General features: G+C 38.6%; 1 non-coding gene across 1 annotated transcript; it reads right to left on the bottom strand.

Moving 5' to 3' along the window:
- Positions 1-14417: 14417 nt before the first annotated feature.
- On the bottom strand, positions 14418-14524 carry LOC127077797 (small nucleolar RNA R71). The gene has a single exon (XR_007787570.1). It is a non-coding gene; the product is annotated as a small nucleolar RNA R71 (small nucleolar RNA).
- Between the last annotated feature and the right edge of the window lie 9936 nt (positions 14525-24460).

Here is a 24460-nt window from a genome sequence, read left to right as displayed (position 1 = left end):
CTGAGGTCGGGCAATAAAAATATAGGTGTTAATGCATGTTATAGATTTGGTACAAAGAACCAAACTCCTAAAACATACTACACACTAAAAGAAATGGGGAGAGGACCTATCTCAGTCTGGCTCATGTTGATTCATCTGACATAAGGTCATTTGATGAATCAACTAGCATTAGACATGAAGAGATTTCATTGGTCAAATGAATGATTGGGAAAAAGTATGGTTGAAGATGAAGGGAAAGGGAAATAGAAACAGAATTTGATCATGAGACGAATTTCGTCTGATCAATACCATCCATTCATTTTGGGAGATGAAATGTACATTTCATCAATCCCCTAAACCCAATGGTACTGATTAAACAAAAGTCAAATCAACCATGACCAAGGTCCAAATAGAAAGTTAAACATCACAAGACCATAAGAATGACTCAACATAATTTTTAAACATTTAATCAATTAAGAAATTAAAAGTGAATTAAAGTGCATTATTAAATGGACAAATCCTCAAATTCCTTCAAAACACAAATAAATGGCCAAGGGATTTATCCTAGATCAAACAAGGTAAAAGGACCTTAGACAAAAAAACTCATGATTTTTGGAAAGTCAGAAGTATTTTAAAATAATTAAAAATATGTATAAAATCATTTAATTCATGAAAAATATCAAAACTAATCCAAAAAATAATTTTAATTCAAAACATGGAAGAGGAAAATATTTAAAGATTTTTAGTGAAAGTCCCATATTTTTTGGATTAAAAGTGAAATTATTATGAATTAGACAAAATAAGCTAATAAAAATATAAAATTAGAAATTAAAAGAAATTCAAAAAAACAAGGGCCATCAGATCTCCCTCATTAATTGAGGTGGCAGATATGATGGCCAATGCGCGCTATCCACCAAACGCCTCAGTCAACGCACTCGTAGGGATGGTATTCAGAAGCGAAGAGTAGCACCTCAAATTTGCCCTCCTCATTCATGCATTCATTTTAGGTCATTTAACATTTCATATGGCATTTCATCATGTCAATCAGAATTAGCTCCAAGAGTTTGTCTTCCAAGAAGCTTGGATATCATCCAAGTCACTTTGTGGATTCTATCTGAAGGATCAAGCTTAATGGGCTCAGTCCAGTTCAAAATTCAACTATGAAGTCAAAAGTCAATTGTTGGTCAGCTGAAGGTCAAATGACTAGGGAATGACTTGAGTTACTTCCAACATGTTCAAATAGGGTCTATTCATCATTCAAAATGTTAATCTTGAAGGAGCAAAAGTTTGTTCATGAGCTGTCATGCTCGCTAGGCGAGCAGAATGGTTCGCCTAGCGAGTCCCAAGAAAGGCCACCAGAGTCACCTGCGCCCAGAAGAACTTCCTGAGCTGTCTTGCTCGCTAGGTGAGCAAATTCTTCGCTAGGCGAAGCCCACGCGTTTTAAAAATAAAAAGAATATAACAGAAAAATCATGGGCTTGAATTGCCTTCATTCTGAGCCCATAAAGCCACGAAAATCAGAGTATAAACTCTAAAATTTCATTGGAACAAAACCCTAACTAACAAATTGGTGCAACTTCCATACACACTGAAAAACACTTTTCACTCTGACTCACACACTTTTCACTTCCATCTCACACAAACCCTAACATTGCTTTGCAAACCCAACCGTGCATTTCAATTTCAATCGATCTCTCCAAACAGGTTTGCCCTATTTCCATTACTTTATGCTTTCAATTTGAAATTTCTGAATGTATGAGGTATTATGGGTGAATTTGGAAGAGTGGGTATCGTTAGGTTTTGCATGTGGGTTTAGATGTGCATGAATGTGTAGAACAATACCTTGAATGTTTGATCACTCAGTTTCTAAAATGGGTACCATAGGATTTAGGGGTTTCAGAAATCGTACTGTTATCAAAGAAGAACCCAGAACCCGTAGGCATTCGCTAGCCCATCGCTAGGCGAGCCTGCAGCGAAGCTTCGCTAAGCCTTCGCTAAGCGAAACAGTAGCGATCATGACAGTAGTTGATTTTTCTATTTGCTCTCTAATCTGTCTTGTGTTTGTTGTGACATGTTTTCTATTGCATCCGTGCACTGTTTACCTGACGCTGTTATTGCTATGATTCTTTTGCTTGGTGCAACTCTTGATTGCACCCCATCTTGTCATTCTAACGTGTTTGTTGAGTTTTTGTGAGGGCTCACATGACTCTTGAGGAGATAGCTTGCTTGGTATTCCACTTTATTTGTGGGATACCATTTGGAGATTTATTCTGATTGCTTTGCTGACTTGTTTTCTTTGATGGTGCTAGCCTGAGAGATCTCCGGGTTTCTTATTTCTTTAGTTGCTGTTACTTCAGATCTTTATCTGTGTGGTAGATCTCTTGATCCCTTTTACATCTTTCCCGCATTTTACCGCTTTCTTAGCTGGAAGACCTCGATAGGAGGCAATGTTTTTGTATGTTTACTTTTGTGCCCAAAGACCTCAAAGAAGAGGCACCAGTGCTAAATACCTCCATGAAGAGGCAATTGACGGATAAAAGGGATTAGTAGTCAATCCCTGTTATTCAGTGTGTCGTTCTTTATGCTCGCACTACGTGTCGATGCTTAAGAAACAAAGCCCAAGATCTTTTGTCCGGTCGTCAGTGGAGAGGGTTCCATCTTCCTGAATCCCCACTTTTTGTCATGAGCTCACCCTGTCCAGGGTTAAGAGCTATGAGGTCTTATCCTCATTACGCTTTTGATCTGCTCACCCTAACATTCAATGTCAGTGGTTAAGAGCCCATTTGATTACCTTTCCATGGCTTGTTTGTCGAGGTTGATATGACCCCTCTTGACTAAAGCCATACCCATGTATGTTTGAACCCCCTTGTTGGTGTGTTTACTTTATGCTATATGTGTTTGTGTGGTGTGATTGTCTCCCCATAGGATTGCTAGGCTTCGTATAGTCTCTCGTTTGCATGTCAATTAAGGTAGCACGGTTCCTTCGTGTAGGACTTCCTTTTTGCATGAGCATTCCTAAAACACAAACAAACTCATTGATTCTTCTTCTCCTAAGAACACGTTAACTCCTTCTACCACAGGCGAGTAAGTCTCCAAAGGTCGAGCATCCGGTAGATTGCGTAGTAACGTCGTTCTTCTAAAAAATACAAAACAAACAAAAATAGGTTAGCCGAGCTACGGTGCTTTGATTCTCAATCCTTCTTGAGATACGTATGTGTTGCACCCCAAAATTTTCCCTCTATTTTTAACTCTAACCAATTTTTTGTTTCACATTCATTTGCATCATCTTCATAGCATAACATTTTTTTCTGTCTTAATATTAGCCGGAATAATTTCTCGGAATTTACAAACAGACTGGTCAAATTAACTTTTTAACTGTGCCTAAAATTAGTCAACGAAAAAATGTCAAGTTTAAGTTTGCAAATGTCGGTAACATTAATCTGCGGTTCACGTGGTTTAATTTGACATGCTAAAAATATTTTTACGACTATTTTTGGTCATATGTTGATCAGTCTGAGCAGTTTAAACGGTCATAATTTTTATTTCAAAATCCGACCAAACACTGTATTTTTCCGAGTCATTTATTTCGCGCTGATTATTTTGACGTGTTCATTTTATTTTTTCGAGCATTTTGGTGCCCGACTTTTATTTTTTTTTGAGTCTATTTATTTTTATATTGGGTCTAGAATAAATAAATAGGTTAATTAGTTTTTATTTTAATTTTAACTATTTTAATTATTTAACTTTATTCAGTTTTTAATTTAATATTGGGTTTCAAAATAAACTTAGGCCCATTATCATTAACCTAATTTGTTCCTATATATATATACTAGCATGACAGATAGAGGGAGGCCGGAAAGACAGAACAAAAAAGGGAAACTGAGAGTGGCTGATCTATACTATCGTACACACAGTTTGGTAATAGTTTATATATATATATATATATATATATATATATATATATATATATATTATGTTATAATTTGATTATGTTTTCGGATCGGATCGTGTCAATACGCCGTTTTCACATATACGTGTATGAGGCGTGACATTCGTGTTATCCGATCCTGTTGCGATGATCGCAATTTTGCGCTAGCAACGCCGTTGTTTTTTTAATTCATATTTTTTTTATATATACATATATTTAGATCTGCACATTTTTTCATAACCAACTACCCTGATTTTTCCTAAACCCTGACAATTTCGCCACAAACTCTAAATTTCAAACCTAAAACTTTAACCGTGTTGTTTCCTCTAAACCATAAACCTTTTCTTAAACCTTAACAAACCTTATTATTATTTCCTATTTTCGCTCATATTTATGTTATTCATACACTGTAACTGCTTCGCCCTTGTAATCTTTTAAGTTTTAACTTGTAATATTTTCAGTTTTACTTTTCGCCATCTTTATTATGTAACTGCACCAAAGCGTTGTAATAATTAGGGTTTTATTTTCTGCCATTGATTTTCTGCCATTTTATTTTTCTGCCATTTAAATTCCTGCCATTGATCCTATATTAACTGCGTGGTTTAGTAATGTAGGGCGTGAAAATCCACTAAATTAATTATTTAATATTTTTCTATAACCTTTATATTTTTTTGTAAATAAATAATAAATACTAACTATTTTAATAACTTTTTTTTTATTACTTACTTATAATAATAAATCCTTATATATTTTGTAAATAAAATCTAATTGACCATTTTTTGAATTGAATAATAATAATAAACCTATTAATCTAATAATTTGATATTTTCTATAATCTTTATTTATTTTGTAAATAACTAACTTAATATTTTTCATATAACTCTTTTATTTTATAATTTGTACATTAATGTATTTTAAATTCTTTTATTATTACTAATTTATTTTAAACTCATATTTTTTCTAATAACTTCTAAAAAAATCTAACTTGTTTAACCTAAAATAATTTCTTTTAAAATTCTAACCTTTTTATTATCACTTTATTATTATTGTTAGTTTATTATTGCTTTATTACCATTGTTTATTTATTATTTTATTATTACTTGCTTTTATCTATTCTATTTTTGCTTCATTATTTTCCTTATTTTAATTTTGTTTTATTTATAATATTAGGAACAAATGTATAGGTTGTAAATTTATTCTTTCTCGCCTGATTATTATGTATCTGTCCCATAGCCATGTAATAGTTTAGGAATTTATTTTTCTTGCTTTTATTTTTGTAAATATTTATTGCGTGGTTAGTAATTTAGGGAGTGCAAAAAACTAACTGTAAATAATTGAACTTAGAAAATTAAATTCAAGACAAATATCTGAAAAATAACACTCACACACGTAAGTCGATCTTTGATCGCCATCTGTACTTCCTAGGGTATTCCTCTTGGTTGCCTTCTTTAAATGGTCAAGTCCCTCGAAAATAGGGGTGTCTTAAGCAAAGTCCCTTCAAACAGAAAAATCATCAAGTCCCTATAAACTTAAAAGATCAAGTCCCTACGAGGTTGCCTACGATATAATGATCTTGTCCCTTCGGTAAATATGATGATAGTCCCTACGAGTTGCTAAAGACACCCCTTATGTTGCCTTCATTGACCATACGATGACCCTACGCCCGTCCCTTAAACACATCCAAGGTAATGACTACCTATTCCTTAATAATAGGGACAGTCTTACCATTGAAAGAATATACGAGAACACGAAAGACTTAATCTAGGGTAGGTATCTCATAGTTACTTGCTCACACTTTTCAAAATTACTTTTACACCTCACAATTTCTAAACTAGGCTTTGTATACACCCATACGAGGGTCATTACAAAGTACTTAAAGAAATTTTTCTAATCACACACTACACTCTTGCAAACAAACAAAGTGAGCTAAGTAACTAAGAGCCCATGGATAACCATGGATATAAAGGGTGCTAATACCTTCCCTTTGTATAACCTACCCCCCGAACTCAAAATCTTTTTTAAGGTCTTTCCTGTTCTTTTATGTCCTTTCCTTTTGGATAAAATAAAAGTCGGTGGCGACTCTTGCTATCCGCAACATTTAACTAAAGTCAGTTCTCCCACCGTGTTACAGAACTGGCGACTCTGCTGGGGAGTTAATAAAAGAGGGGTACCCTTAGGAATTAGATCACTTTAAAATTGTTTGCCTTGTTTGCTTTATACTTATCTATTGGGTGCTCTTATGTGTGAAAGACCCTAACCCGGATCTAGTGTACCTTAGGTAAATGGCAATAGACCAAGGAAACTGTACGACGTATATCGATATGGTTGATCTGGTGGCCATAGTTAGTGTGACTTCTTGGTTGGTGCTTATGTTCCTTAAGCAAGTTGAGGATAATATGAGGCTGCCATATGTTGTCAATACACTAACTGACTTTTAGAACCCTAGTAATCCCATCTTGGCCTTTAGAAAGTAGTGAGATAACCGGCTTTGGTGAAGACTGAAGTTGGTTGATACTCGATACTACACTCATTGAGATCCTAAACTTGGAGGGTTTTGGTTGGCAAGTAAGTTGCCTACTGAACAACCACCCTTGTGAAGGATCAATGATTTTGATATCCCTTAGAACCTGGTTACTTTTGTAGGACAGGATGAATCAACTAAACTTCAGGGGAGGGTACTTACCTTTAAACCTCATGCAAGCCTTCAAACCTAGGGCTATTGTGTGACTTGTTTGTGTGTGCCACATGTTTGTGATTGAGCATAACATCATAGCATCATCATGCATCATAAGCATAGCATTTTCACTAACCATTTCAAGGACCAAAGGATTTATCTTTGTTCTTTGTTGCAGGTCATGGCTTCTGCTCGTAGGTATACTATCCGGATCAACTTTGTAGGAATACCTCCTAAGCTTAAGGAATTGGTCTCTCAAGTTTCTGAAAACTCCCAGTTCATCAAGAGGCATGGTCACCTACTGAATCTAGTCACTTCAGGGTTCAATGAAGACATGATGAGTGTCCTATTTCAGTTCTTTGACCCTAAACATCATTGCTTCACATTTCCCGACTATCGGCTGGTTCCTACAATGGAAGAGTTCTCCAAGCTTTTGGGTATACCTATTCTTGATCAGAAACCCTTCACAGGCTTGGAAAAAGAGCCTAAACCTGAAGTCATTGCTGCAACCTTACATTTAAAGAAATCAGACATTGTCCTAGAAACAAGGAGTGGAGTTAAGGGTATTCTTGCTAAGGTATTGATGGAGAAAGCTCAAGTATTCCTGAAGGCTATGAGTTATGATGCTTTTGAGGAGATCTTAGCCCTATCGATTTATGGCTTAGTACTGTTCCCCAATCCAAACCAGTTCATAGACGTACACGCCATCAACATATTTCTGACTCGCAATCCAGTGCCTACATTACTTGGAGACATCTTACACTCTCTTCATACCCGTACTACGAAGGCACGAGGAACTCTGATGTGTTGCATACCTCTATTATCTAGGTGGTTTATTTCTCACCTTCCTCGATCAGTGATGAAGAATGAACAAGGGTTCAGGTGGTCCAAGAGGATTATGTCACTTTCTCATTCAGATATTCGTTGGTGCTCTAGATCTATGGAGAATGTTACCATCATTGACCGTTGTGGGGAGTTCCCTAATGTGCCACTCCTTGGCATAAGAGGGGGCATTACCTACAACCCTTCTTTAGCTCTACGTCAGTTTGGTTACGCTCGGACTGATGGTCCTCATGACATGCTTATTCAGGGTATTGTGTTCGACTACGACAACGATCTTCAAGGTTACCGTCAAAGGTTCATACGAGCATGGGGTAAAGTGAACAAGGTTGACTGCAAGACTCTGGAACCCAAGTACACTATTCCTATGGAACCATATCTCAGATGGGTACGATCTCGTGCTCAGACTCTTATGATGCCATATCCTACTATCCTGCCAGTTACCATGGAGCCTGTTGCTGAAGGAGATACTTCTTACATCATTCTTCATCCAGACATGCCCACTGACATGGAAGAGTTACAGAGGTCCTGGATCCAGTTGAAGGAGCAAAGAGATACTTTTGAGACTCATTACAAGGCAAGTCAGGAAAGAATCCTGGAGCTAACAAAACAACTTCACGAGGAGCGGAATCTCAACTCATACCTCAACACAAAGAGGAAACGTCCATGGGAGACTTAAAACCCCATTTTTTGTATTCATTTCATTTTTATTGTAAGCCCAAGGGGCAAACAAGTTTATTACTAATAAAAGTTTACTTTTTGGTGGTTTAAACAAATTTAAATCCTACGGTCCTTGAAAACATTGCATAAGCATCTACATACCATATTATTGCATCACAGGTTTCTTATGAACAGGTATCTTATCTTCTCACTGTTTATTCCAGCAGAAATGGCTCTTGAACAGACTGTCAAAGATCTCCAGGCTCAGAATGCACAATTCCAAGAGTTGATTCTGAACTTGTCCAAGGGGTAAGATGAGTTGAAGACATTGCTGGCTAAGAAGAAGAAGAAGACTAGAAGATCAGGAGGCCTTATCAATCTCGGAAGAAGATTCAGAGGCCCTATCAAGACAAAGGAACAGGTTGATGATTATGAGTCTGAAAATTCTGAGAAAGAGGGAGGTAGTCCCCATGATACTGTGGGAGATTCTGATTCTGAAGCAAATTATTATCATGATCCTAATGAAGATAAGTACAAGATGCTGGTGGATAGAATGAATGCTATGGAGTTACAAAAATCTTCTGGGCTGGATTTTGAAGATCTGAGTTTAATATCTGGAGTGGTTATACCTATTGGTTTCAAGGTTCCTGCTTTTGTGGTGTATGATGGTGTCTCATGTCCCAAGCTGCATTTAAGATCCTATGTCCGGAGGATTCAACCACATACTGCTGATAAGAAGTTATGGATTCATTTCTTCCAAGAGAGCTTGTCTGGAGCTCAATTGGAATGGTACTATCAATTGGAGAGTGTCAATATCCGTGATTGGAATGATCTTGCTGAGGCCTTCTACAGGCAATACCAATACAATGCTGATCTAGCACCTACTCGCATGCAGCTACAAAGCATGTCAATGGGTGCTAAGGAGAATTTCAAGGAGTATGCCCAGAAATGGAGAGACCTGGCTGGCAGAGTTCAACCTCCTCTGACTGACAGGGAGCTAGTGGATATGTTTATGAGTACGCTGAATAGTCCTTTCTATAGTCACCTCATTGGAAGCTCATCATCTGGTTTCACTGAGCTGATAATGACTGGAGAGCGTGTGGAAAGTGGTATAAGAAGTGGTAAGATACAGGTGGGTGCCTCTTCATCAAGCACTGCAAAGAAGCCCCCTAGTGGAAAGAAGGAGTCTAATGCTGTGTATGGTCAACCTGGCCGTAACAGAAGTCACCAATCCGTAGGAGCAGTTCACATTTCTAATCCTACTCCTGCCACACCAGAGCTACCACAGAGCAATCAACAGAAGCCTAGAAGACAATTCACCAAGATCAACATGTCACTGGCCCAAGCCTTGCAACACATGTTGAAAGGGGAACTCATTACTTTGAAGGACCCTCCTTAGAATCCTAATACTTCCTCTCCTCGGTACAATCCTAATGCACGATGTGCCTATCATTCTAATTGTCCGGGACATGACACCAACAATTGTTGGGTGCTGAAAAATAAGATTCAAGATATGATTGAAGCTGGGGAGATTGAATTTGACCCTCCTGGGACTCCAAATGTGATTACTGCTCCCATGCCCAATCATGAGAAGACTGTTAATGCTGTTGATGAAGTTTCATATGTTTCCTCAGTAGCAGATGTGACTACTCCCTTATCTATTATCAAGAAGAAGCTGGTGCAGGCTGGACTCTTTCCAAGTTGCAACGAAGACTGTTTTTATTGTGCCTACAAACCTGATAGCTGCTGGAAGTTGAAAGATGGTATTCAACGCCTCATGGACAATTACACTATATTGTTTGAGAGAACTCCTTATGTGGAAAGTATGTGTGAACACCTAACTCGAGGTAAGAAGTTTGAAGATGTGGATATGGTTGATAAAGTGCCAGTGAAGATTACCTCCAAAGGCCCTGTCAAGATCACTTCCAAGGGTCCTATCAAAATTACTGCTGAAGGCCTGGTGAAGACTGTTGCTGAAGTTAGAGTGCCTCCCATGATTATTACCACTCCTGGCCCTATTCCTTATACTTCGGATAAAGCTATACCCTGGAATTACGGTTCTGATGTTTATATCCATGGTGTTAAGCAGGAACCTTTGACTGATACACCTGTTACTGATGATAACCTTGATGTTGATAATATTGCTGGATCTAGTAAGATCACCAGAAGTGGAAGAATTTTCTCTCCTCCAGCTACCTCAAAAAATACAGTTCCTCCAACTACTACCTCCACTTCTGAGCCAAGTACTGATGCTCGAGGCAAAGGTCCTGTGGTTGAACCTGTGCCAGCTGAAGCACCGACTGCTGAAAATCTCTCTAAACAGATGGAAGAAGTGCTGAAGATCATTCGTAAGAGTGATTATGATATTGTTGACCAGTTGGGGCATACTCCCTCCAAAATTTCCATGTTGTCTTTGTTGCTGTGTTCTGAGGCTCATGCTAAAGCCTTGATCAAATTCTTAAGGACTTCTCATGTACCAAATGAAATTTCTGTGGATCAATTTGAAAATTGTGTTGCACATCTGACTTATGATAATGGGTTAGGTTTTTCTGATGCTGACTTGACCCCTGCCAAAAGAAACCATAACAGAGCTTTACATATCTCCAGTGAATGTAGGGGCACTACCTTGACTCATGTGTTGATAGACAATGGCTCTTCATTAAATGTACTTCCCAAAGAGGTTCTGAACAAGCTCAGTCCTGAAGATGCTGTGTTAAGACCAAGTAATATAGTGGTGAGAGCCTTTGATGGTTCAAGAAGAGTGGTGCATGGAGAAATAGATATCCCGATCAAAGTAGGCTCTCAAGTCTTCGATTCTACCTTCTATGTAATGGATATTCGTCCTGCGTACTCTTGTTTGCTTGGGCGCCCCTGGATCCACGGGGCAGGTGCTGTGACCTCCACTCTACATCAGAAGCTGAGATATCCAGTGAAGGGAAAGATCATAACTGTTTATGGAGAGGAAGAATATATGGTAAGTCATGTGAATACATTTAAGTATGTTGAAGTGGAAGGTGAATATGTTGAGACTCCTTGCCAGACATTTGAAGTAGTTCCTTGGGTCGTTCCCGCTACTGAAGCTCCTCCTGTGGTTAAAAGAGTTCCTGTGGTTACCAGAGTACCTCCTATAATGGCTTCCCTCAAAGATGCTAGAGCTGTGGTTGAAGAAGGTGGTTGTACTATTTGGGGTCAGCTTCCCGACATTCCTTACAAGTCTGACAAGTTTGGTTTGGGTTTCACTGCAGAGTCCCAGAAGGCTGTTCGTCGTGCTCGTGCTGTTCGTATCACCAATCAAGGGAACATGAAAGATCAAATCAATGCTGTGGGTGACTATAATGAAGACTACAATCTGGATAACTGGATTTTTCCTACTGTGGGTGATGGGCTCAACAATTGGAAGACTGAAGATGTTATTCCTATCTCCTTTAGTCAGGAGTAAATACTATTACTGCGTTGTTATTTTTAAGCCTTGTGCCTTACCCGGGGCATAATGGTATGCTTGTTTCGGGATGTCATTTCATTTGCATACTTCATTCAATAAAAATCAATGGACGTTTCATTTTCGTAAATATTGGGCTCTTTGTTTTTCTTTTATTTTATTTTCATCAGCTATGTGTTCTTACACACACCCACATCACTAAAATGCAGATCCTCATCCACCCTGGATCCCGTTGATAACAGTTCTACTATTGCCAATTATAATTTCGAGAATCCGATCTATCAAGCTGAAGATGGAAAGGATGAAGATTGTGAAGTACCTGTAGAGCTTGCTAGGTTATTACAACAAGAAGAGAAAGCTATACAGCCACATGAAGAGCCAATCGAAGTTGTGAATCTGGGAACTGAAGAAAACAGGAAAGAGGTCAAGATAGGAGCTGAATTAGAAGATGGTGTCAAGAGCAGATTAATTCAAATGTTACGTGATTATGTGGAAATCTTTGCTTGGTCCTATGAAGATATGCCAGGGTTGGATACGGATGATAACATGAAATTATATCATATTTTAGGACTTAATTCAATTAAATTATATTATTATTTATTTCAATTTACTTCATTTTATCAGATATTACGCGGTATTTCCTTTCTATTTGTCTCAGGTGATCAATTTGAAGCAAAAGTAAAAAAAGGAAGAAAAGGAGGTGCAAAAAGGAGTGAAAAGAAGCGAACATCAAAGCCCAGCCCAAAGCACAAGAACACAGGCGTTGTGCCTGTGACGAACGTCACAGAGGCTGTGACGAGCGTCACGCCTTGCACACTCCTGTAACGAACGTCACACATGGTGTGACGAACGTCACACCATTCCTACATTTTTGGCACCAGGAACGCGTTGAACCTATCTGCACGCTTGACTCTTTTTCAAAGTAATGGCTATATTTACGGAAGACGCTTTGAAAACCGTTACAGAGGGCACCAATATAAATAGCTACTTTCTAAACCTGCAGCAACACGGCTTTTTTTCCAGATTTCGGCAGTTTCCAATTTTCTTTTTCTCAGCAGCTTAGGCATATCTTTTACATACTACTTTTGCAACTCTTATTATTTTCTTTTGGCAATTTTATTTTCTTCTCTAGCACTTAATTAATTTTTCACATAATAGTTTCTACACCGGAAACTATTGTGTACCTTTTCACCGGATCTAACCTTACGTTAGAATCTAGTTTTTTTATTCCTTCGTTTTAATTTGTTGGTTAATTGAAGAATTCAAGAACAAATCCTACCGGCTTGTGGTGGAGTGTTCAAGACTACTGTTTAAATTATTCAGGTTCTTTAATTATTGTTTAATGCTTTGTTTTATTATTTATTTATATTATTTGCTTGAGATGAGTCTGTTTATGCATGATAATTATCTAAGTTTGTTTAGCATGTCTGGCTAATTCGCTCAGATATCGGTATGTAAAGTAAGCGGAATGAAGGAATCAAAACTAAGTTGGTTTAATTAAGTTTAAAATTAAAATTACTCTTTTTACGGTCTCAATTTACAGGTTTAATAACAAGGTTTTTGTACGAAAGTAAAAGACATAAAGAAGTTGAAATCAATAGAGCGAGAGTTTGAGGTTTTAACTGGACAGTGTAAATTGGACATTAATTCTAGATCAGGGCGAGAGCAATTTTTAGAGTTAATTAAATTCTAATCTTTTTCAAAAAGTATTTTTAAAGATTGAATGTGAGGACGAGAGTTAAGCATTTGAATTTAATTATATAACCTAAGTCAACAGAGCGAGAGTTTGAGATAAGGGTGTTTAAACGGTTAGTGTTTTCTTAAAAAAGAGTTTCTACGGATTCTATTGTTTTCAAAAAGTGGTTTTTGACTTAACTATAAGTGACAACTACGTTAACATAAAATCATGGTTTATTCAACAGAGCGAGAGTTTGAGATAAAACTTTTAATCAATAAAGTCAACTGAAAAGATTTGTTTTAAAACCAAGGGACCGACACAGAATTGATTCCCTAATTACGACGAACTGCATACCGATATCCGCTTTATTAATATTTAATCTAGATCTTAGTTTAGTTTTTAGCTTTTCCCCAAACAATCAAACATTATCCACCTTAGCTTTACGAAGTAACCTTAGATAACGGTATATCGATTCATAAGTCCCTGTGGGATCGATATCTTTTAAAACTACGCGATAGAACTGTGCACTTGCAGTTTGTACCCCAATTCGACTCATAAAGTCGAGCGATCAAGTTTTTGGCGCCGTTGCCGGGGATTTTTATTTAATCGATATCGTAACTCTTCTGTTACGCTGTAGAGACTAAGGTTTCTTTTTCTTTTCTTCCTTTCGTTGATTTGTATGCCACATACTCGCTCACAAGGCGAGCCGTTCTACTTACAAATCAACGATATCGAACTATATCTCCGAGTCTTACGACGAATTCGGGAATATCGTGCTGCAAACAATCTCCCTCCTGTCGAACTTCCTGATTTCAAAAATATTTTCCCTTCGATACCCGAGATGGCAGAACCAGCTCGTGCTCTTAGAGATTACGCCGCTCCATCGCAAGATGAACCGCATTCAAGTATTGCTCCGCCAGCAATCGAAGCAAACAACTTCGAACTCAAACCTTCGTTGTTGCAGGCAGTGCAACAGAACCAATTCTCTGGAAATCCTACCGAGGATCCTAACCTTCATTTATCCGTATTTGTCCAATACGCTGATACTGTTAAAGCTAATGGTGTCACTTCAGAGGCAATTCGACTTCATCTTTTTCCTTTCTCACTAAGAGATAGCGCTAGAAGATGGCTTCAATCTCTCCCCTCCAACTCTGTCACCACATGGAACGAGTTGAAGAAAGTGTTTCTTGCCCGATATTTTCCGCCAAGCAAAACAGCTATGTTAAGAGCCCAGATAAATGGATTTAAACAGAAAGATAACGAGTCTCTTTTCGAAGCATGGGAAAGATACAAAGACATGATGAGACTTTGCCCACACCATGGTTTAGAAGACTGGTTAGTAATTCACACATTCTATAATGGTCTCTTGTACAACACAAGGTTAACAATAGACGCCGCTGCAGGTGGTGCACTAATGAACAAACCTTATGCTGATGCTTACCAGCTTATCGAAAGCATGGCCCAAAACCACTATCAGTGGGGAACCGAACGAACAATGGTGGAAAAACCTCAAACGAAAACCGGCATGTACGAGATAAGTAACCTTGATCATGTTAATGCAAAAGTGGATGCTCTGGTCCAGAAAATTGAAAGTTTAAGTGTATCACCGCCAACCGCCGCAGTTGCTATAACTCAGAATTGCGAGGTCTGCGGAATCCAAGGTCACACTCCTACGGATTGTCAACTCTTGACAGGAATCCAAGCAGAGCAAGTGAACTATGCTCAAGGAAGCCCCTATTCGCATACCTATAACTCAAATTGGAAGAACCATCCAAATTTTTCATATAAGAGTAATAATGCTTTGTACGCACCTGGACAATCTCCAAATCAAGCCCCAGCTATACCTCCGGGATATCAGAAACCGAACCCATCTACACATAATAATAACACCCCTAGGAAATCCAACTTGGAAATTATGATGGAAAACTTTATAGCTTCTCAACAACAAACCAATAAAGATTTCTTAAACCAGAATGTACACACTGGCGAACAAATCAAACAACTAGCAAGTAAAGTGGATGCCCTAGCTACCCATAACAAAATGCTGGAAACACAAATATCACAAGTAGCTCAACAACAAGCGCCTACTGCTTCCCCAACTGGTACATTTCCTGGACAGCCCCAACCTAACCCGAGAAGCCACGCTCATGCAATCATATTAAGAAGTGGAACGGAGGTGGAAGGACCGTCTGATCCAAGGATAGGAAACCAAAACCCTAAAAAGTCAACTGAGGAAGAAAGTAGACCTAAGGAAAAGGAAGAGAGTAATAAGGAAACCGTAGAAAAGAAGGAACCTTATGTACCTCCACCACCTTATAAACCACCTATCCCTTACCCTCAAAGGCTTGTTAAAACCAAAGATGCAGGCCAATTTAAAAAATTTGTTGACCTCCTGAAACAATTAAACGTCACAATTCCGTTTACAGAAGCTATTACGCAAATGCCCTCATACGCCAAGTTCCGGGTAGTTTCTCTATACCCTGTCACATAGGAAAATTTGTCATCGACAAAGCCTTATGCGATTTAGGAGCCGGAATTAGTGTTATGCCTTTATCCATATGCAAGAGACTTGAAATGGGAGAATTAAGACCAACTAAAATGTCTGTGCAACTAGCAGATCGTTCCGTCAAATATCCTGTAGGAATTCTTGAAAATGTTCCCGTACGCATAGGTCAATTCTACATTCCAATCGATTTTATAATTATGGATATTAGAGAAGATGAAGTTACACCCATTATACTGGGAAGACCATTTTTAGCAACTGCCGGTGCAATCATAGACGTAAAACGAGGACGACTCACCTTCGAAGTAGGAGAAGAGAAAATTGAGTTCATTCTTTCCCAATTTTTGAAAGCACCTGCAATAGAAGATACATGTTACTTTATGGATATCATCGATGAATGCATAAAAGAAATAGAGTTAGGAGAAGACAAATCATCTGACTGTCCTGTAGAAGACAAACTCAACCAATGTTTGGCAATAACACCGGACCCTACGCAGTGTCTTAAGAAACCAACCCTAGATCTGAAAACACTTCCCAAAAATCTGAGATATGAATTCCTAGACTTAGAACTTGAACGACCAGTGATAGTTAATGCAGACCTAAGAAGACTCGAAACAGAAAAACTCCTACATATCTTAAGAAAGTATCCGACCGCACTAGGTTACAACATCACCGATCTTAAAGGAATAAGTCCTTCTATTTGCATGCACCGCATCATGCTAGAAGAAGACTGCAAAACTTCTAGAGAACACCAGAGGAGACTAAATCCGATCCTGAGTGAGGTGGTGAAGAAGGAAATAACCAAGTTATTAGAGGCATGTATCATATATCCTATATCTGATAGCAAATGGGTTAGTCCTGTACACGTAGTACCAAAGAAAGGAGGCATAACCGTTATTGAAAACGAAAAAGGGGAAACTATAACCAAACGAATCGAATCGGGATGGAGAATGTGCAATGACTATAGGAAACTAAACAAAGCAACCCGAAAAGATCATTTCCCTTTACCATTCATTGACCAGATGTTAGAACGATTGGCAAAACATTCACATTTCTGCTATCTGGACGATTATTCAGGCTTCTTTCAAATACCAATTCATCCTGATGACCAAGAAAAGACGACGGTCACATGCCCTTTTGGTACCTTCGCTTATAGACGAATGCCGTTTGGCTTGTGTAATGCTCCTGCAACCTTTCAAAGATGCATGATGGCAATTTTCGCCGACTTTCTCAAAAACATCATGGAAGTATTTATGGATGACTTTTCCGTATGCGGACAAAGTTTTGAAGAATGCCTTGAGAACCTAGAAAGAGTTCTTGAGCGATGTGTAAAAGTAAACTTAGTACTTAATTGGGAGAAATGCCACTTTATGGTACAAGAAGGAATTGTTTTAGGACACATTATATCAAATAGAGGAATTGAAGTAGACAAAGCCAAAATAGAGGTAATCGAAAACCTTCAACCCCCAAGAACCGTGAGAGAAGTACGAAGCTTCTTAGGACACGCCGGTTTTTACCGACGATTCATCAAAGACTTCTCTAAAATAACTAAACCTTTAACCGGACTATTGATGAAAGATGCTGAATTCATATTCGACAATAACTGTTTAGAAGCATTTCAAACGCTTAAGCAAGCATTGATCTCCACACCCATAATGCAGACACCCGACTGGAATGAACCATTCGAAATAATGTGCGATGCCAGCGATTACGCTGTAGGTGCTGTTTTAGGACAACGAAAGGATAAAAAGCTTCACGTTATATATTACGCAAGTAGAACTCTAGATGAAGCGCAAATGAATTACGCCACAACCGAGAAAGAACTCCTAGCAGTTGTGTTTGCGCTAGATAAATTTCGTTCTTACTTGGTCGGAGCAAAAATAATAGTTTACACTGACCACGCTGCTATCAAATACCTCTTAACAAAAAAAGATGCTAAACCTAGACTCCTAAGATGGATCCTGTTACTACAAGAGTTCGATTTGGAAATCAAAGACAAGAAAGGAACTGAAAACGTAGTAGCAGACCACCTCTCTAGACTTGAGAACCTTGAACCGGAAAGAACATCAATTAATGATGATTTCTCGTACGATAAACTCATAGCTACTTTGGAAGAGAATAACTCTGACAAGCAAGTAGAAACCACCCTAGCTATATCTGTTACACCGTGGTACGCTGACCTCGTCAATTATTTAGCTGCCGGAATAGTTCCACCTACTTTATCTTACCAGCAGAAGAAACGATTCTTCTACGACATAAAACACTATTACTGGGATGATCCCTTACTTTTCAAAAGAGGCCCCGATGGTATTTTCCGTCGATGTATACCCGAAGAAGAGGTAGAAAATATAATCCAACACTGCCACTCCGCTCATTATGGTGGACACGCAAGTACATCCAAGACCTGCTCTAAAATCCTACAATCCGGCTTTTATTGGCCAAATATATGGAAGGACGTACATGCGGCTATTAAGGAATGTGACAGATGTCAACGCACAGGAAACATATCTAGACGTGACGAGATGCCACAAAAAGGTATTTTGGAAGTAGAGATTTTCGACGTGTGGGGAATAGACTTCATGGGACCTTTTCCATCCTCTTTCGGTAACAAATACATACTCGTGGCAGTAGACTACGTTTCAAAATGGATCGAAGCTATAGCTTCTCCAACAAATGACATCCGAGTAGTAACTAGACTCTTTAAGAATATAATATTTCCGAGATTTGGCATCCCAAGAATAGTAGTCAGTGATGGTGGATCACATTTCATATCCAAGGTACTCGAAAAACTTCTGTTTAAGTATGGCTTAAGGCATAGAGTAGCGACACCTTACCACCCTCAGACCAGTGGGCAAGTGGAAGTGTCCAACAGAGAGATTAAACAAATATTAGAAAAAACAGTCGCCACTTCAAGGAAAGATTGGTCATTAAAATTACCAGAAGCTTTATGGGCGTATCGAACTGCTTATAAAACCCCCATAGGGACGACCCCATTTAAGCTCATTTATGGAAAATCCGGCCACCTCCCGGTAGAATTAGAACATAAAGCCTATTGGGCTATTAGAAATCTGAACCTAAACTATAAGGCCGCTGGCGAAAAGAGAATCCTTGACATAAACGAATTAGAGGAACTCAGAAGAGACGCCTATGAAAATGCCAGAATCTACAAAGAAAGAACAAAACAATGGCATGACAAGCGCATATCAAGGAAAATCTTCAAGCAAGGCGATGCAGTCCTTTTGTTTAACTCTAGGCTAAAGTTATTTCCGGGAAAACTACGATCCAGATGGTCAGGTCCTTTTCATATCACTAACATCTTTCCCAGTGGAGCGGTAGAAATTAAAGGAAAATCCACATAACCGTTCACCGTAAACGGACAACGTCTAAAACACTATCACTGAGCGGAAACCAATGAAGATTCGCAAGTCTTGCACTTAGACGAAATGCCTCCAGAAACTATAGATTGTAATTGATTGTTTTTATGTCGAGCTTGCAACATTAAACAAAGCGCTTAGTGGGAGACAACCCACAAATTATTTTATTCCCTTATTCTATTATTATTATTATTATTTCTCTATTTTCTCCTTAATTATCCTTTTCTGTTTAGTATTCATTCTTAATTTATTTTAATTTATTAAAAACTTCTTTCTTCTTTCGGCATTTGGCCAAATCCTGACTAAAACTCATGTTTTCTTTTCTCTAGCTAACACTAATCAGATGGGACATATTGATCGTATGGGTATCAAATTCAGAGGAATGGCTCACAAACTAAAATTTGAAGAACTAGCCACTAGAGAGATGCTACCTAGTTTATATGCTGATGACTGGGCTATGACCGCCCTTGGACTAAGAGAAAGTGTCCTGTATTTGCTGAATCAGATAGGATGGGAAACATCCCCTATCCTACGACATTTCGTCACCTACCGGAGACTAACACTAGAATTCCTTAGCTCACCAATCTATCTACCCAGCCATGGAAAAGGCATTAGCAGAGGTTTTATCCAGTTCAGAATGTTCAACATGGAGTACCAATTTAATATTAGAGACTTTACCAACCTTTTGGGTTTCCCTACCTCCCTTGATACATTCACAGTAAGCCAGGAAGAACTTTTTGAATATAGAGAACTTGAACACTTTTGGGGTAGTTTGACTGGAAATGATGAGCCCGAGGAACATGAGTTTCTCTCTGGAAACATTCATAACCCGGCTTTCCGTTACTTCCATGGGATCCTGACCCACACCTTATTTGGAGAAAAGCCAAACAGCACTTCAGTTTCACGTGATGAACTTTTCATCATATTCTGTGCTTCCCAGAACCGTCCAGTAAACGGTGCCACCTTTATGCTAGCAAATTTAGACCACCTTATCCAAGATGAGCGAGCACCAATTAGAGTAGGCGGTTTGATAACTATGATAGGTAATGCTATTGGATTACGTCAGCCTATGCTTGACTTAAGCCCTTTTTGTGGCATTACCATTATGAGTATACCCTTCCTCTTCAACACCTTGTTTATAGCAAACCTAGGATCTGACGAGTTCGAGCTTATAATTAATAACCAGGTTCTTTTCCTATTTACCTTACCCGATCCTAGGACTAGTGTTCACAACCGCAGTAACTGGCTCTACAATCTGAATGCAACACCCTCTCCTGCTAGATCCACTGAATCCATCCAGGACTATGAGATTTGTGATGACCAGATCCCTTATGCTGAATCTGACCCTCAGACACCATCTGGCTATTATGATATTGACCCTCCTCCTCAGCCTGTTCAGACCGAAGAATCAGCAATATCCGACCTCCGACATCATATGCCCGAAACTGATTATAACACCGCCATTGAAGCTTTGATGTCAGAACAAGACGCCCTCAGAGAAGAGTTTACTGAAATGAGACACGAAGTTCTAGGACACATGAGCAGTATGACAAATCAGTTTCACGAGTTGCTAAACCATGTTAACTCTTTTGCTCCTCCGGCCAGAGATCGTGCAGATGGATAGAAATTATTTTCTTAGTTATTTAGTTTTAAGTTAGATTATTCATTAATGTTATTTAAATTCATGTTCGCATTTGTTTCCCTTTCGCATTTTTGTTTTTCTTTCCAATATTACATTATGATCATTTTATTGAAGCTATTTATTTAATTTTATTATGCAATAGCTATTATGTTCTCTACTGTTGCTACCTATGACTTATTGAATTATATATGCACTATTACACAAAGCAGAATAGCATGCAGGAGAAATTAAATTGCAGAATAAATCAATCAGTAGCAAAACAAACAAAAAAAACAAAATAAATAAATAAATATATATAATAACCTACCAAGTCACTCAGAAGGACGCTAGCTGAAACCATGCCAAACAGACAGTGTGACGAGCGTCACACATTCTGTCACGGACGTCACGCTAAGTACCTGTGACGCCCGTCATGCACCTGTAACGAGCGTAACGCCCTTCAGACTAGGTGAACGTTAAGGAGCCGTTGGAGACGAACGTTACACCCTTTCAACTTTTTACCTTCCCCATTTATTCACATTTACCCACAATTATTCACTTTTCAACCACCTATTTTTCCAACTTCCAAATTTTTTTTCCTATAAATACCCTCCAAACCTTCCTTCATTCACCACAAACCACTTTCTTCTATCAAATACATTTCTTTTCTTTCCAATCTACCTCTTTCAGTTTATTCATCAGTATGGCGGATAACCAGAATTTCGGAAATATCATCTTCCGAACCGAAGATGAAAATTATCAACGGGAGCAATACGAGCGTTTCCAACAGCGAGGCGTCGTCTCCACCAGGTATCCTGATTTTACTTGTTTACAACAATTAGGATTACTCCAAGGTATCGAATGGATGCTTCGTCAAGCCGACTTAACCTTTCTATGCACGCATAATCAACCCACTTACCCCTCCCTAACCTTAGAATTCTTAAGTTCATACGCATACACCACTCCCGCCGGTGAAGACGAATTTTTAACCGGTACCGCAACATTCCGTATGTTCAACACCGAGTACTCCTTAACCCAAAACCAGTTGAGTACCATGCTACAATTCTCCACAGAAGGTCAAGTTTACCCCAGAATACCACCCGACCTAAACTGGAACACAGTTGCCGTTTTCACCCTTTTTAAGAAAATATCCGGTCTAGATGCCTACAACTGGGAAGAGCTCCTTCTTTCCCACATACATAACCCAACCATCCGATATTTTATCCGCATCTTACAGAACACAGTTTTTGGTAGACCAAACAACAGTAAGGTCAACGCAAAGGAACTCTTCTTCCTCGAATGCGTCTTCGAACCAAATGCCAAGGAAAACGCTGCCTCTTTTCTATTTCATCATATCCGCACCTTATGTGCTAGAGGCCGCCAACCCTTTGTAATTGGCGGATTAATCACCACCATAGCACTAGGCTTAAACTTAGGGGACCGACTCCAAACCTTAGAATCTCAACCTCCCCTATTTATGGACATCAGCTACTGTCGATCCAGCCGCCTGATTAAGAACAGAGTGGGCGGAGGATATTATCTTATGGTGAACAACCAGGCAATCCCAAGCGTTGTCCTACCCAACATCGCCCTGACCGATGTCACAAACCCCAACCGCCACCTCTATGATCTAAATGCTCCCGAAGCCACCGAGCCTTCACAAGCAAACCCGCCCGCGGACGAGTTTGAAGACATGGAGCAAAGTGATCATGCTCCTGCACAACAATCAGTCCCGCTCAACCCTTCCGATAATGCAACTGGCCCATCCTCACAACGTCGTCGACGAAGAAGGCCTGCAACCAACGACGACATCATGGATGCTATTGATGGTATGTAAGCACAGAATGTCGAGATGATGCAAATGATGCGTCAAATGCAACAACAACAGGATGTTAGGAATGCCATAACCGACCAGCGGTTCACTGAGTTGTTCAGCAGATTTGACAACTTAGAAGTACATCAACGATCACCAGGTCCAAGAACCAGAGGCGGAAGGCAGCCTTAGTTGTAGTTCCTCTTCCCTTTCCCTATTGTATTTCATTTCCTTAAAACATTGGGGACAATGTTTAATTTAAGTATGGGGGGAAAACTTGTTCTTTCTACTTCCATTTTTTTTCAAGTATGTACCTTTCCTTTCATTGTTATTTCCCTTTTAATTATTGTTTTATATATATATATATATATATATATATATATATATATATATATATATATATATATTTAGATTTATTTTAAGTTAAGTCCAGAGTGTGAACAAATTTCTATTATCTATTCCCTCAATTTTCATGAGCCACAACAAAAATTCAACACCCAATAAGTATAAAGGTTGCTCATTTTATCGAACTTGAGACGAATTAAGACAAAAAAAACTACTACCGCCAAACACTCTAAACAAACCTCAACACGTTAGATCAGGATAAGTACCTATTATACCAATCCCTTGAACTTTTAGTTTTATAAGTAACCCCGAGTAGTTTATACAAGAAGTCAGCACCATCTTAATAGCAAACTACGTGGAGGGCCGATGAATATAAGTGAATGATTCCCAAAGTAACATAAAAAAAAATATATCAGGAAATGCACTAAGTAAGTTAGGTGATCCTTACCAGATCATTTAATCTAAAGGTTGCAGATCATACAAAGGCATAATATGAAAGATCCATTATGAGTTGGTTCAGCAGGTATCTGGTGCTGAACTTGGTAGGGCGGACTACGGTCCGATCCCCCGCAATTTGCAATGGACTGAATAACGAAGTTATCCGACTTATGTACCAGAACTTCTAGCAAAAAGGGGATCAAAATCACTAACCGGTTACTCCACTATGTGCGCGAAAAGATAAAGGGCTTAATGTGATTTCGCTAGAATGAAAACGGGTGAAATAAGAGTAAAGGAACTAGGATAGCTATCATAGTGTACTTGAACTGATTTGCATAAGGCAGGGTTATCTAGGTTGTGACGGTGGTTGTTGATGTCAAGATTTAACTCAAGTTACCTCTAAACAAAATTTACATGCAACCTAATACGAATTGACGTGTGTTTTGAAATTTCATCTGGCTAAAACCTTTAACGAGTTCTATACTGTATTTTGCTTGAGGACAAGCAAAGATCTAAGTATGGGGGAGTTTGATAACATGAAATTATATCATATTTTAGGACTTAATTCAATTAAATTATATTATTATTTATTTCAATTTACTTCATTTTATCAGATATTACGCGGTATTTCCTTTCTATTTGTCTCAGGTGATCAATTTGAAGCAAAAGTAAAAAAAGGAAGAAAAGGAGGTGCAAAAAGGAGTGAAAAGAAGCGAACATCAAAGCCCAGCCCAAAGCACAAGAAGACAAGCGTTGTGCCTGTGACGAACGTCACAGAGGCTGTGACGAGCGTCACGCCTTGCACACTCCTGTAACGAACGTCACACATGGTGTGACGAACGTCACACCATTCCTACATTTTTGGCACCAGGAACGCGTTGAACCTATCTGCACGCTTGACTCTTTTTCAAAGTAATGGCTATATTTACGGAAGACGCTTTGAAAACCGTTACGGAGGGCACCAATATAAATAGCTACTTTCTAAACCTGCAGCAACACGGCTTTTTTTCCAGATTTCGGCAGTTTCCAATTTTCTTTTTCTCAGCAGCTTAGGCATATCTTTTACATACTACTTTTGCAACTCTTATTATTTTCTTTTGGCAATTTTATTTTTTTCTCTAGCACTTAATTAGTTTTTCACATAATAGTTTCTACACCGGAAACTATT

This window comes from Lathyrus oleraceus, chromosome 4 (genome assembly GCF_024323335.1).
Source record: "Lathyrus oleraceus cultivar Zhongwan6 chromosome 4, CAAS_Psat_ZW6_1.0, whole genome shotgun sequence".
Lineage (NCBI taxonomy): Eukaryota > Viridiplantae > Streptophyta > Magnoliopsida > Fabales > Fabaceae > Lathyrus > Lathyrus oleraceus.
The sequence above is the reverse complement of the archived record's forward strand: the minus strand, read 5'-3'. Positions and strand labels throughout refer to the sequence as shown.